Source organism: Mustela erminea, chromosome 1 (genome assembly GCF_009829155.1).
Source record: "Mustela erminea isolate mMusErm1 chromosome 1, mMusErm1.Pri, whole genome shotgun sequence".
Lineage (NCBI taxonomy): Eukaryota > Metazoa > Chordata > Mammalia > Carnivora > Mustelidae > Mustela > Mustela erminea.
In genome coordinates this window covers 9,626,131-9,639,801 of record NC_045614.1, presented here as the reverse complement: position 1 = coordinate 9,639,801, position 13,671 = coordinate 9,626,131, and the positions used below count along the sequence as shown (strand labels likewise).

Here is a 13,671-nt window from a genome sequence, read left to right as displayed (position 1 = left end):
ACGTGCTCCTCTGTCCTCCGTATTTCCTGTGAACCAGTGCCTCAACCTAGCACAAGGGTTGGTGAAATTTTTCTCTGAAAGTCTCGATAATAAATATTCTAGTCTTTGCAATTGATTTGCTTTCAACTCTGTCATTGTGCTGGGAAAATGACCATAGACAGTAGGGAAACAAGTGGGTGTGGCTGAGTCTCAATGAAACTTTATTTGTAAAATCAGGTGGAGAACTGGATTTGCGTGGGAAATCATAATTTGATGATGCCCGAACTAGAGGATCAGTCAGATTCAGTTTTGGTGGTTTGGTTTTGTTTTTGCAAGAATGAGTTTTTGACAGTGCTAGGTATTTCCTGTTGCCTCATCAGGTGGCACGTCACATCTGGCTGCCTCTTTTAGTGATGTTGAATTTGATAGGGATACCAGCATGGTCCATCTATCATGAAGGTCTCCATCAGTGGACTGTATTTCAGCATTCCTCTTTCTTCTGTGGCTAGGGGCACTTGTGCAGTGCATGCCTTGAGCAACTATACATGGCGGCCTCTCTCCAGCATATGTTATTGCCTCTTGGAATCTCTGTTCTCATACCACACATAAAATAGTTGCCCTGAAGTTTCTTAAAGTACCACAAACACTGCCATTCATCAAGAAAATGTTTCCAGAAGATTTCCCAAGGAGGCACAGAGTCTGCATTTCTCTAGATCAGAGGTTGTGTACAGATTGTAGTTTTCACTTTCCAAAAAAAAAAGAAGCCTCTGCCAACTTTTAAAATCTGGAAGATTTTATGGAAAAATCTGTCCTGTCCATGTCTCTTAGAAAATGAGGGAATCTGGCCACTTTGGACCCACATTCAGGTGTGGCAACAGCCTGCTGGCACTGAGAGACATACCCCCTTTAGATGAGGCCTCTATATCAGGCAGATATTAGGGAATGGTGGGGACTGTGGCAAACTGCAAGGCACATGTTCTGTCATTTACCTGGTGACAGAAGCATTTCCTGAGTACCTATGAGCCTCTCTAGCCATTCGAAATTAATTGCTAATGTTTCAGTAGTTAATACATTTACCTGTCCTACCCCTCCCCAAGTGGGGCCATTCCATCTCCTGTGCCTTGAATGTTCTTGGTTTTGTACATGCCTTTCCAGAGCTACTTCATGCAAGCACATGAAGTGTGTGCAAATACACTTATTTAATTTCCCCTCCTCTCTTACATAAAAGACCATGTGCTTCACGTGTAGCTCAGTGTTTTGCTTTTTCCCCCCACCTAACCGTATGTTCTCAGAGATGTTTCCAGATTAGTTTGGTAGGAGTGTCTTTATTCTTAGAGAGACAGTGTTGCCCGGTTGAGAGAGCAGGGGTAGCTAAGGGAGAGAGAGAAACTGAGGCTCCTTCTTCCATCTCAACCTTGAGTATCTCCTTGGGGGCCTGAGTGTGACCTGAAGGCGATCTGACAACATCCTGCTCCCCTACCATTGCCATACTTTTGGGGTTTTGCCCTTGCAGGAGAGGGAAAATGGCATCTCGGTGCAGTTTTAATTGCTTTCTCTTATTAGGAGTGAAAATGGGCCCCTTGTCATCTGTTTCAGGGCTGTTGTATTTCCTCGGGCACCCAGGAAAGTGATTACTGAAGCAGAGGCAGGACATGCAAAATAGGTGGCGGGTCTATTTTTAAACCCGAGCCACCGCTGCCAGTCAACACACTCTGATGATCATTTGCTTTGATTTTTGGCATGGAATTGGCATTCTCACCTGTTTCATTTTAATTTCAAATGTCTGCGGTCTCGGGTTCAAATGTCACCTCCCCTCCCCTCCCCTCCCCCGAGCCCATGTTGAGTTGTCTTCTTTGTGTTGTATGGTTCTTGCTCCCTTGCCATTATTGCTCACCAACACCTCCCACCTCCCACCCAAGAGAATGCAAGGTCCTTGAAAACAAAGATGAGCAGAATGTGGCCCCATGGTTGTAGGGTTGTTGAAAGGACTGGTTTTCTTGGGACTCAGATTCACAAGCATCATCTTGAGAGAGAAAGTCCTTCATCCATCCATCCGATTATTTACTCAGTGACATCTTCCCAAGCACCTGCTCTGTGTCCTGCCGCAAGCTAGACCCTGCAAACACAGGAGTGAGCAGCACTCAGATGTGGTCTCTGCTGACCAGCATCCCAGTCTGGCAAATACCTGGAGGGCTCTCAATGAAGAGCAAAGCTTCTAATTGCAGAGAGGAGGGAAGAGGTCTTTTGGCTACTTAGACAGTGTCACAAAGGTGTGGAGGTGGGAAAGAAGATGGTGCATTTAAAGAATTGAAAGGAATCTGGGTCAGCTAGAATGGAGAGCATGAAAGAGAGGAGGGCAGGGTTGGGGCAGGGACAAGATTGTGCAGGGCCTCTGGGCCACATTCATGGACCTGGACTTCACCCTGAGATGATGGTGGCCTGGAATTTGAAGGAAGCAGTGGTGATGGGGAGAAGTGGATGGATTTGGGAGGTCTTTGAATATAGAATCAGTACATCCTGGTGACCGGTCAAATAGTGGGAAAAGGGAGAGGGAGGAGTAAAAAATAAATCCCAGTTCTCTGCTTCAGGAACTGGGTTGTCTTAAAAACTTCCATGCTTAGTTTGTCTAGTGGCTAGAAAGCGGTATCACCAAGGTCAAAGTCAGGGGTGTGATACTTCCAATAGCTTTTCAGTCTGTCCCACAGCAGCAGACAGAACTTCTGTCCATGTAGACCAAAACACAGGCATCATTTGCCACGTCTCCTTGACATTCCAGGTGGGGGTTAGCGTAAAACAAGAGCAAGGAGGCAAGAAACAGTTTGCGGGGGACCTGGGTGGGGGGAGGGACAAGAGATGGGGTTGTCCAGGAATTGATGGAGATGCTACATGGGTGGTCTGAGTCCCAAAGGAAGGTGGGACTTTTCCCTCAAGGGCAGGAAAGTAAAGGTTTCATAGCAGAATTGGAGAAAATGTCAACTTTCCTCAAAACGTGTTGGCTACACACACCATTACTGAAAGGGTGTGTTCAACAGGATGAGCAATGCTAGCTGCTGTAACAGATAATCAACCCTGAACACTCAGGGCCTGAACACAGTGCAAGTTTCCTTCTTGCTCACTTTGCTATCCGAGGTGGTGGTGTATTAGATAGGATAAGTAATGCTAGCTGTTTTAACAAATATGCCTTGAATGCTCCACGATTGAACACATTGAAAGTGACCTTGCTCATTCAGCTGTCCAAGATGGATGGTTCCCCTGGCAGGTTTTTTTCCAGATGGTGACTTGGATATCCAGGGTCCTTCTGTCTTATGGTGCTTTTGAATTTGGTTGGGTTAAGGAAAGAAAGACGAGAAGAACAGGGGGACCAGTCTTTATTTTTTATTTATTTATTTTTTTTAAAGACACACAGAGAGAGTGCATGAGCAGGTAGGGGCAGAGGGGGAGAAGAAAAGAGAGAATCCCAAGCAGGCTCCATGCTCAATGAGGAGCCTGACCTGGGGCTTGATCTCAAGACCCTAAGATCATGACCTGAGCCGAAACCAAGAGTCAGATGCTTAGCCAACTGAGACACCCAGGTGCCCTGGGACCAGACATTTTTTATGGGTCAGGCTTGTAAGTGGCTCACACGTCCTTGAACAGAATGCAGTTCCAGAGCCCCAGGCAACTGCAGGGAAAGCTAAGGCATGTCTCCTTGCCATATGCCTAGGAGGAAGAAGAGGTAGGATGGGCCAGATCTGTTTCATTGTCTGTATCACAAATAGCACCAGAAAGACAGGGCAGTTGGATAAACAAAATCCATCTCCATGATTTAAGGTAACTGAAAGAAAACACCCATATGAGAGGGTGTGGCTTCGGTGGTGAAGGATCAGGAACATCATCAGGGAAGACAGAGTTTTAGAGTCAAGTCTTTCCAGTTCATTTTACCAAGATCCCGGTGAACATCAAGACCTACACGAGAAGGGTGCCTGGGTGGCTCAGTCATTAAGCATCTGCCTCCAGCTCAGGTCATTGACCCCAGGGTCCTAGGATCAAGCCCCACATCAAGCTCCCTTCTCAGCAGGAAGCCTGCTTTTCCCTCGCCCACTGCCCTTGTTTGTGGGCCCTCTCTTGCTGTCTCTCTCTCTGGGTCAAAGAAAGAAATAAAATCTTGGAGGGTATGTGCTTTGGTGAGTGCTGTAAAGTGTGTAAACCTGGTGATTCACAGACCTGTACCCCTGGGGATAAAAATATATGTTTATAAAAAATAAAAAAAAAATAAAAAAAAAAAAGAAATAAATAAAATCTTGAAAAAAGAATACCTACATAGGAAGGAACTTTCTTTCTCTCTCTCTCTCTTTCTTTCCCTTTCTTTCTTCTTTCTTCTTTCTCTTTCTTTCTTTCTTTTTCTTTTTTTCTTCTTTCTCTTTCTCACACTCCTACCTTCTTCCTGACCCCAGGGTATCTGTATGTTGCCAGAATCTTCAGACTGTTTTTCTCCAATGCGTGACTTCTAGGCTGATTTTTCTTTCAAATGTCTCCTTAAGTCCTTGGTCCCTTCTCCAGAACAAGTGGTTATTTTCTCTGCCAGCCCCAGGCAAGAGAGAGACTGAGCTGCTGTATACTAATTACTAGGCTATTACTGTTATTATTCAGCTGTGGAAAAGAGCCTTCAGAAAACCCCAAATATAATTCACCTTACTGACATCTCTCTCTGTCTCTGCCTCTGTCTCTCTCTCCATTCTCTTTCTCTGCCATCTGTCTCTGTCTCTCTCCTTCCGCCCCTGTTTTATTGCATCCCGCGCTTTGCTTTCATGGTCCTTGTCAACATCATCATTTAGCTTTTGTTGATGTCATTATTTGATTAATAAAAAGATAAGGGCTCTCTGTCCAGTTTTTCTTTTTTCTTTCTTTTTTAGTTTTTTCTTTTAACGCACCCCTCATCCAGAGCAGGACCTCAAAGATATGTACTAATCAATGTCCAGCTATTAATACCTAATTATTAACATTCCTTTTAGGGCTTTCTCATTCCTCTGGCTCATTCCTGCTTGGCTCCTCCCTTCACCTCCTTCAGGTGTTTGGTCCCTTCCCTGACCACGCCCCCCCCCCCCCCGCCCCCCGCAACCCTGGCAAAGCGGCAATTACACCACCGGCACCAACTCTTAACCGCCCCAGTTTCCCCTTGTTTCTTTTCTCCTGGCACCTTTAAATTTTATTTATTTATTTATTTACATCTTTAAAATATTATTTATTTATTTGTTATTTTTTAAGAGTTTATTTATTTATTTAACAGAGAGATACACAGCGAGAGAAGGAACACAAGCAGGGAGAGTGGGAGAGGGAAAAACAGGCTTCCCGCCGAGCAGGGAGCCCAGCGTGGGGCTCGATCCCAGGACCCTGGGATCCTGACCCGAGCCTAAGGCAGACGCTTAATGACTGAGCCACCCAGGCACCCCATTTGTTTATTATTTTTCAAGATTTTATTTATTTATTTGTTAGAGGGAGAGCGGGAGGCATTGGGCAGAAACAGGCTCCCTGCTGAACAAGGAGCCTGATGCAAGACTCGATCCCCGGACCCTGGGATCATAACCTGAGCTGAAGGCAGACTTGTAACTGACTGAGCCAACCAGGTGTCCCTATTTATTTATTTGAGAGAGAGAAAGAGAGCACACCTGTGAGCATGAGCTGGGGGAGGGGCAGAGGGAGAGTCAGAGAGTCCCAAGCTGACTCTGAGCTAAGTGTGGAGCCTGAGGCAGGGCTTGATCTCATGACCCTGAGACCATGACCTCAGCTGAAATAAAGAGCTGAAATCAAATGATCTGGCTCAACCAACTGAGCCACCCAGGTAGGTGCCCCAGTCCTTTTTTATTTTTTAATCTGGGCTACCACATAGCCGAGTTCACAAATATTAACCTTATGCCTCAGTAGATTTTTGGCTCGTGGATAGCTGTGGAACCATAGTTGGTTCGAGATAAGGAACACTTCCATCCTCCCCGCCCACCCCCACACCCCCCACACCTGGAATATTCCCTCATGCCCCATCCCAGGCCAGTACCCCCACCCCTGAGGCAACTGCTGGTTCCTATCGTCAGGGATTGGTTTTGCGCGAGCCGACGTGTGGGTCGGAAGTTAGGGCTTTTCCACTGCTGTGTAATATCCCACTGCATGGAAACTCCCCAGTTCATTCATAAGCAGAGATCAGTTGTGCTTGCTTTGAACTTCACATATGAGCTGGCTGTTTTACCTTTGTCCTGAGCAATTGCCACCATCGGACATGTATACATTTTACTTATTCATCCTGTTTGTGTTTTTCTTCTCTTTAGAAAGTCAGCCCCCTGAGGGCAGGGATCTTGTTAGTCATGTTTACTGATAGGCACCCAGCATGGTGTATTTGATTCTCACTGTATGATCCAACCAGGGAAGGAACTTTTACTAAAATAAATCGGATTATGCATCACATTTTCATTCTATCATTTTAATGGCCATATAATTTTTTTTCCCTCTAGAACCTACTTAATTTCCCTATCGTTGGACATATTTAAACATTATACAAAAATGCTACCATAAAATCTTCATATACCTTTTCCTTTCTTTGGATTATTTCCTTTGTATAGATTGCCAGAAGTATTTTATTGGGTTAAAAAAAATGGGACCCATTTTTAAAGATTTCTGATACATATGGCTAAATGACTTCTCCGAAGGGTTGTGCCAATTTGCACATTTACCAGCAATGCCTAAGTCCCCATTTGAATGCACACTAACCTGTATCTAGTATTATGTTTTAAACTATTTTTGTTGGTTTAATGGACAAAAATAGTGATGCCTTATTATTTTAGAATTCTGATTCTTTTAAAATGGGAACTGACATTAGTTATTCCACCAATATTTATTTATTTATTTATTTATTTAAAAAAGTTTTTTAATTTGACAGACAGATCACAAGTAGGCAGAGAGGCAGGCCGGGCAGGGGGCTGGGGGCGGTGGGAAGCAGGATCCCTGCTGAGCAGAGAGCCTCATGCGGGGCTCGATCCCAGGATGCTGGGATCAAGACCTGAGCCGAAGGCAGAGGCTATATATAACCCACTGAGCCACCCAGGCGCCCCTCCACCAATGTTTATTAAACACCTTCTCCACACTAGGCTGTGTGCTGGGTCCGCTGCACTGGTGAGTACAGCAGATGTGTGTTTTGTGCCCACGGGGAGTTTAACCACCAGGTGGGAGGTGTCGCTCAAGTTCCAAAGAGGAGACAGAATTCACCCCCTCACCCCACAGTTGATATGAAGAGGCTCGAGAGAGGGAGTGGCTTGAAGAAGTGTGGACAGAGGTAAGGGAGCCCACAAGGGTTGGGGCCACTTGAGAGCTGGCAGTAGCAGTGAGACTTGACCACCCTTGAATTGAAGCAAAGGCAGCGCCAGAGCCAGGGAGAGCTGGAATGAGGGAGGAGGGGCTGCCTGGTAGGAGCCATCATGGCAGACGATGGAGGAGGAGCTGCTTGGAAGGAACGAACCATCATGGTGGAGGGATGCCGCCACTCACCAGAGATGTGACACCAAAGCAGAGAGGGAGTGGGAAAGAAGTACCCACCCCGGCTTCTCCCTGCTCTGGGTTCCAGCAGGTGCCTCCCATTGACAGCAACAGGAATCCAGGGGGCCTGGGAACTGGGTGATATTCAGAGGAGAGAAGGGTAGAGAATGGGTCTGGCGGGGATAGAGTGGGCAGATGGAGAACCACGTTCTCAGGAGGAGATGCTCATTAAATAAATAAACAAGCAACAGATAGTTGTGAAGAGCGCTCTGAAGGAGACCAAGGAGGTACAGGAGCAGACTAGCCACGATGTGGGGAGATGGGATCTGCTTTAGCTCAGGAAGTCAGGACATGATAGCAATGTAAACAGTTCCCAGAACAGGCCAGGTATCATTCTGGATCCTTTAGCTGCAGTCACTAACTTGATCCTCGCAAAAAGCCCCCAGTAGATACTGTGATTACTCCCATTCTGCTGAGGAGGTTTTCCAAGGCTGTAGGAGTTCATTGTGGACAACTGTGGTGGTGGTGGTGGGGTCTCAGATGGTCCCCGCCATGCATTTTGTGGGGACCTTAAATCTGGCCCACTGGTTTTCAGTTGTGAAAGTAGAGCTACTTCACTCATTTGTTAATTCATCTGACATTTCTTGAGGGCTTACAAAGCTAAATAAAACTGGTCTTTGTACTCGAGCAGTCTTGTGTGAAGAAACAGGTAAAGAAAGACCGCTTGTTCAGACCATTTCCACGTAGCAGTCAAGAATTTTATTTGGCTGTATATAAAATAAAATGTGGCCCAAGGACTCCCCACACCCATTATCAGTCTCAAAATGGCTGCTGCAGCCTCAGACATCACATCTGCCTTTCAGGCAAGAAGAAGGTCAAAGGACAAAGGTCATTTGAGGCCAGTGCCCTTATGTTTCACTGGTCAGCATTGTTCACATGGCCATACCTCCCTGTAGAGGAACCCAGGAAATGTAGTTCTGAAAGCTAGAGAAGAAGGCACCAGTGGATAGTGGGTAGGCAACCAGCTGTCTCTGAAACACTTTCTCAGGTGTCTGTTACAGTGTCTGGAATGTAACAGACGCTTCATAATTCGTTGTTAAATGAATAAGTAAACAAGCTACAATATGGCGAACCATTCCACGAACAACAGTGAAAGTAGGAATGAGGACCCTAATCCAGTGTTGGCAGAGGGCAGGGGGCAAAGAGGGAGAAGAGGGGGGCTGCCCGTGGGAGGAGGTGGTTACATTTAGTCTTCTGGTAGACTGAGGAGTCCTCATGCAATCTCTCCTGAAATTGTCAAATACCCTATTCCCGCAATTACTTTGTTTTCTGGACTCCAATCCTTCAGTTTCCTTATGTTTATCTTTATGTTCAGATGATCCCCGGGCTTATAGAAGGGTAGGTGAAGGAATGATAATGTTAGATTAAATAGATTCTCACACAAGGCAGAGACTTCGCCTTTCTCCGTATTCTCCCTGATGGCATTTTATTGGCTTTGATAGCTGTAGAAGCTTAGTTCGGGATTTTTCTGGCAAAATTCCCAGAGAGCAGGGTTTATCTAAACTACCTAATGTGCAGCATTTGCAAATAATTATTAATAGATGTTTGCATTTTCATTCTTTATGAATGCTGCTGTGGGGTGATTCTGTAATTCAAGAGGGACGTGGTAATGTGGCTCGCTCTCCCTTCCCACACCACCCCTCCCTTGGTCTCCTCCATCTCAGCCGATGGCAGCTCTGTCCTTAGGCTGTTTGTGTCAAAATCCCTAAGGCGTCCTTGACTCCTGCCCTTCGCTGCCACCCCATGTCCAATCCATAAACAACACCTGTTTGCTCTGCCTTTAAATTATAAGCAGAATTAACTCTCCACAGCACTCACCTGGTCATGGCTCCCATCGTGTCTCACCTGGACTAAGGCAATTGCCTCTTCTCTGGTCTCCCAGCTTCTCGAGAATTCTTGTCTCTGCTCAGGCAGTCAGAAGAGACTTTGAATACTGGAGTCAGTCCTCCTCTTCTCAGCACCTTCATGGTCTCCAGCTTACTCAGAATAAAAGCCAAAATTCTCAGTGCAATCCGCGGGGCTCTGCACGGTCTGCTCTCACCTACTTATCTGTACACACTGAGCGCATTCCTGAGGGAACTTGCTGTTCCCTCAACCTGGAATGCTTCTCCACAGACTTTTGATAGCTCCTTTCTTTACTTCCTTCAAGTTTCTGCTTGAGTGTTACCTGACTGAGGAGGTTTCCTTGGTCATCCTTTGATGACCATACTTTGGTTCCCGTGCCTGATTTCAAGTTTCTATGCTACATCTGCCATATTAAATAATTCTTTATTTATTGGCCCTTTTCCCCAGTTAGAATGTCAGCTCAGTGAGGACAGGAATTTGAGACCATGTGGTTCTGCGCTGTGTCCCGGGTGCCCAGAACAGCTCCAGGCATACAGTAGGTCCTCAACAAATATTTAATAGATGAGGCGGAGGATATTTGTATGTTCACTCTGGAAAGATACTTGGAAATATGTATCAAGGATCTTGCAAATGCAATAATTCTACATTTGACCCAGTAATTCCACACACCGGACGAGAGGACAATATCTTTGCCTTCAAAACACCAAGACACAGTGTTACTCATTGCCCTACTACTTTTTAATTTTATTTATTTATTTTTAAAGATTTTATTCATTTATTTGAAAGAGAGAGAGAGAGGGAGCGTTTGAGCCAGGGGAGGGGGAAGGCAGACTCCCCTGCCAAGCTGGGAGCCCAGTGAAGGGCTCAATCCCAGGGTCTTGGGATCATGACCCGAGCTGAAGGCAGTTGCTTAACGACTAAGCCACCCAGGCACCCCTGCCCTATTATTTTTAAAAGCATCTAGTTGGAAACATTATTAAAAGTTTGTCAAAGGGAAATAAGTAAGTAGATGTGGCCTTTAAGAGGATGGTTATAATATGATGCCAAGTGAGAAGGTGGTAGAGGAAACCTTCTCTGTTCCAGAATACTTAGTACTAGGAGGAGCTGCTCAGAATGAACCCATTGAAACTCAGAATCCAGGTAGGACTTTGTCCTGTGAAATGAATCCAAACTTCATAAACATAAGTTTGTCTTTCAATCGTGTTGAACAAAGCATAAACAATGATTGCAAATTTGCTCTCATTCTTTTTTTTTTTTTTAAGATTTACTTATTTATTTTAAAGAGGGGGAAGGGGCAAAGGGAGAGAGAGCATCTCCAGCAGACTGCACACTGAGCACGGAGCCCAACGCAGGGCTCCAACCTAGGACCCTGAGATCATGACCCGAACTGAAACAAAGAGTCAGACACTTAACCGACTGAGCCGCCCAGGTACCCCTGCTCCCATTCCTTGAATTAACAAAGAATGAGAGTCAACAGTCAACACATTTTTACATGTGCATCATTTCCCGTTGAAATCGTGTGGTTGGACAATAGACCATCTTTCAGCTCATCTTTGATTTTTGTCATGTGATCATGTAGGGAGTAGTTTTGCACACTGATGCAAGGTCTTCCTCAGTTTCCCCAGAGGGCCTTTAAAATCATGTACACATTAGTTCATTCTTGTTTGAAGCCTTCCTCACTGTCATCCAATTATTTTCTGCTTTGCGGTTGTTGACCTGCTTCCCAGGTTTCTCCTTTGGCAGCGGGACCCTCTACGCTGCAAGTGGCTTTCCTACATCACTTGCATTGACTTCATGAAATCTTGCTGTCTTTTGCAAAGATTTCCAGTTTTCACGTTGCAGTCAATTCACATCATTTCAAGATATATCACTGGATTTCAGACAACCATCAACAGTCTGAGATAAACATTGGCAAACACATCGATCCGATGGGTTCCAAAGCGGTGTTTGTGCTAGTCTCTGGAATGGATAATTGTGAAGTTATTGGTTCATTAGTGAATGTGTTTATGTTAGGATGACTTTTGCTTCCCTAAGCTCATAGCTGTGTGGATATCTGGATAATGAGCCATGTAATGAATACTCAGATGAAGAGGAACTATTATATATAAAACATCTTTATGCTATAATGACCTCTGTCTATGAAATAAAAACACAGTGCTGGGGTGGGGGGTGGGGGAACACCAGGCAGAAATACAACAGAATACCCTTGGGGTTTATATTGGGGTAGTCATAGGACAATGGCTTAAAATATTTTTTTTAACCATGGAAATTACTTTACTTTTGAAAAACATTTTTAAAAAAAATTTTTTTAAAAGGTTTTTTTTTTTTTAAAGATTTTATTTATTTATTTGACAGACAGAGATTACAAGTAGGCAGAGAGGCATTCAGAGAGAGGAGGAAGCAGGCTCCCTGCTGAGCAGAGAGCCCGATGCGGGGCTCGATCCCAGGACCCTGGGATCATGACCTGAGCCGAAAGCAGAGGATTTAACCCACTGAGCCACCCAGGCGCCCCTAAAAGGTTTTATTTATTTATTTGACAGAGAGAGTGAGAACACAAGCAGTGGGAACAGCAGGCAGGGGGAGAAGCAGGCTACCCACAGAGCTAGGAGCCTGATGCGGGGCTCAATCCTAGGACCCCAGGATCATGACCTGAGCCAAAGGCAGCTGCCTAACTGTTGAGCCACCCAAGGACGCCTGAAAAACACTTTAAAGCAAATTATAGAAAGTTTAAAGAAAAGGTTTACGCTTATCTGAAGGGACAGGAATATCTTTGGTAACGAACATGAGTCTAGGTTGGAGGCAGGGAGAGTTAACAGCACCAAGACCCAGGCTCTGAGTCTGTCTGACGGGCTGTGTGGATTATCTCATTTAATTCTCACAACCACCAATTAAGTGTAATTTCCCTGTTTTACAAGTGAACGCTGAAGCCAGAGAGGTTGAGCAACTTGCCCAAAGCCACATAGTTCGACCACACATCATGCTGTCTTATAACACATCTGTGAGCCCAAGTAAATCTCTTTCTTATGATGACGGGATTTTTCTTGATTTGGGAGTTCATGACACCTTTTGACACGTTCCTGAGCCAGCGTCTCAGGTAGGAGAGTAAGTGATTTCTGTCAGCCTAGAATGAAAGCATTTCCTGTGACAAAAGACACAGGCAATGCCAGGGGAATGAATAAAAACGACATAGAAGAGGGGCGCCTGGGTGGCTCAGTGGGTTAAATCCTCTGCCTCCGGCTCAGGTCGTGATCTCAGGGTCCTGGGATCAAGTCCCGCATCGGGCTCTCTGCTCAGCGGGGAGCCTGCTTCCTCCTCTCTCTCTGCCTGCCTCTCTGCCTACTTGTGATCTCTGTCAAATAAATAAATAAAATCTTAAAAAAAAAAAAAACATAGAAGAGAGTTTTAATGTTCTGTCAAGTGAACCCGGATGGTCTCTCTGTTGGACCACATGTGTCTGAGCAACCTGAACATAAATGCATTCTTGTTTCTCTCTGCACGTAATTCTGAGACGGAACTTTTCTTTTTTTTGGATGTATATTTCACTTTTAAAAAATTTTAATTAATTAATTATTTATTTTTAAAATAAACATATAATGTATTTTTATCCCCGGGGTACAGTCTGTGAATCACCAGGTTTACACACTTCACAGCATCTGAGATGGAACTTTTATTCTCTTCGGATGAGTGTTGTTGAGATCTCTTTGCTGCTTCCTTTGTCTGTGTCTCTGATGGGTCCCTGCCTCTGCCTTCCTTATTTTTGGAGCGCTGGATGCCTCCTTTGGACATGAGATGCAATTTCACCCGACATGCAGTAAATATCATCAAGGAAGCCAAAACTCATTTTTTTACTCCCCTGTGCCTGGTGCAACCCAGACCGGTGTCATTTACTCCTGCTGTAATTCCCCAGCATGCATCCTGCTCTCATCCCCATTTGGCAGAAAAGGAAACTGAAGCTCAGAGACAATAAGTGATAGTTCCTCATAATGTATGGAGGAAGGGTATTATTACTGTTGCTGTGTCGTTCCTGAGCAAGGAAGCCATCTTCACGGTGGGGAAAGTCATGGAACTTGGAAGTGCAGAGCTGGGTGGTCACCCAGGCTGACCCTCTTCAACAGAAAAACAACAGCAGTCACAAGTGTAACTTTAAATGTTCAAGTAGCCACATTAGAAGAGGTAAAAAGAGACATATAAAGTTAGTTTTAATATATTTTATTTAACCTAACACATTGAAAATGTCATCATTTCCACCTGTGTGGAATATAAATATTATTAATGAGATATTTTGAATTT

The 13,671-nt window shown here is 44.9% G+C and overlaps 1 protein-coding gene across 20 annotated transcripts in view; it reads left to right on the top strand.

The window, feature by feature from the left end:
- CACNA1A (calcium voltage-gated channel subunit alpha1 A) overlaps positions 1 to 13,671 on the top strand; it is a 286,232-nt gene that overhangs the window by 46,626 nt on the left and 225,935 nt on the right. Inside the window, exon 1 of one of the 20 annotated variants that reach the window (XM_032312943.1) lies at positions 10,840 to 10,850. The exons of the other annotated variants lie outside the window; for them this stretch is intronic. The gene's annotated coding sequence lies outside the window, so the exon portion shown is untranslated. Of the gene's footprint in view, positions 1 to 10,839; positions 10,851 to 13,671 lie in introns of those variants that run through there. 20 annotated transcript variants of the gene reach the window in all.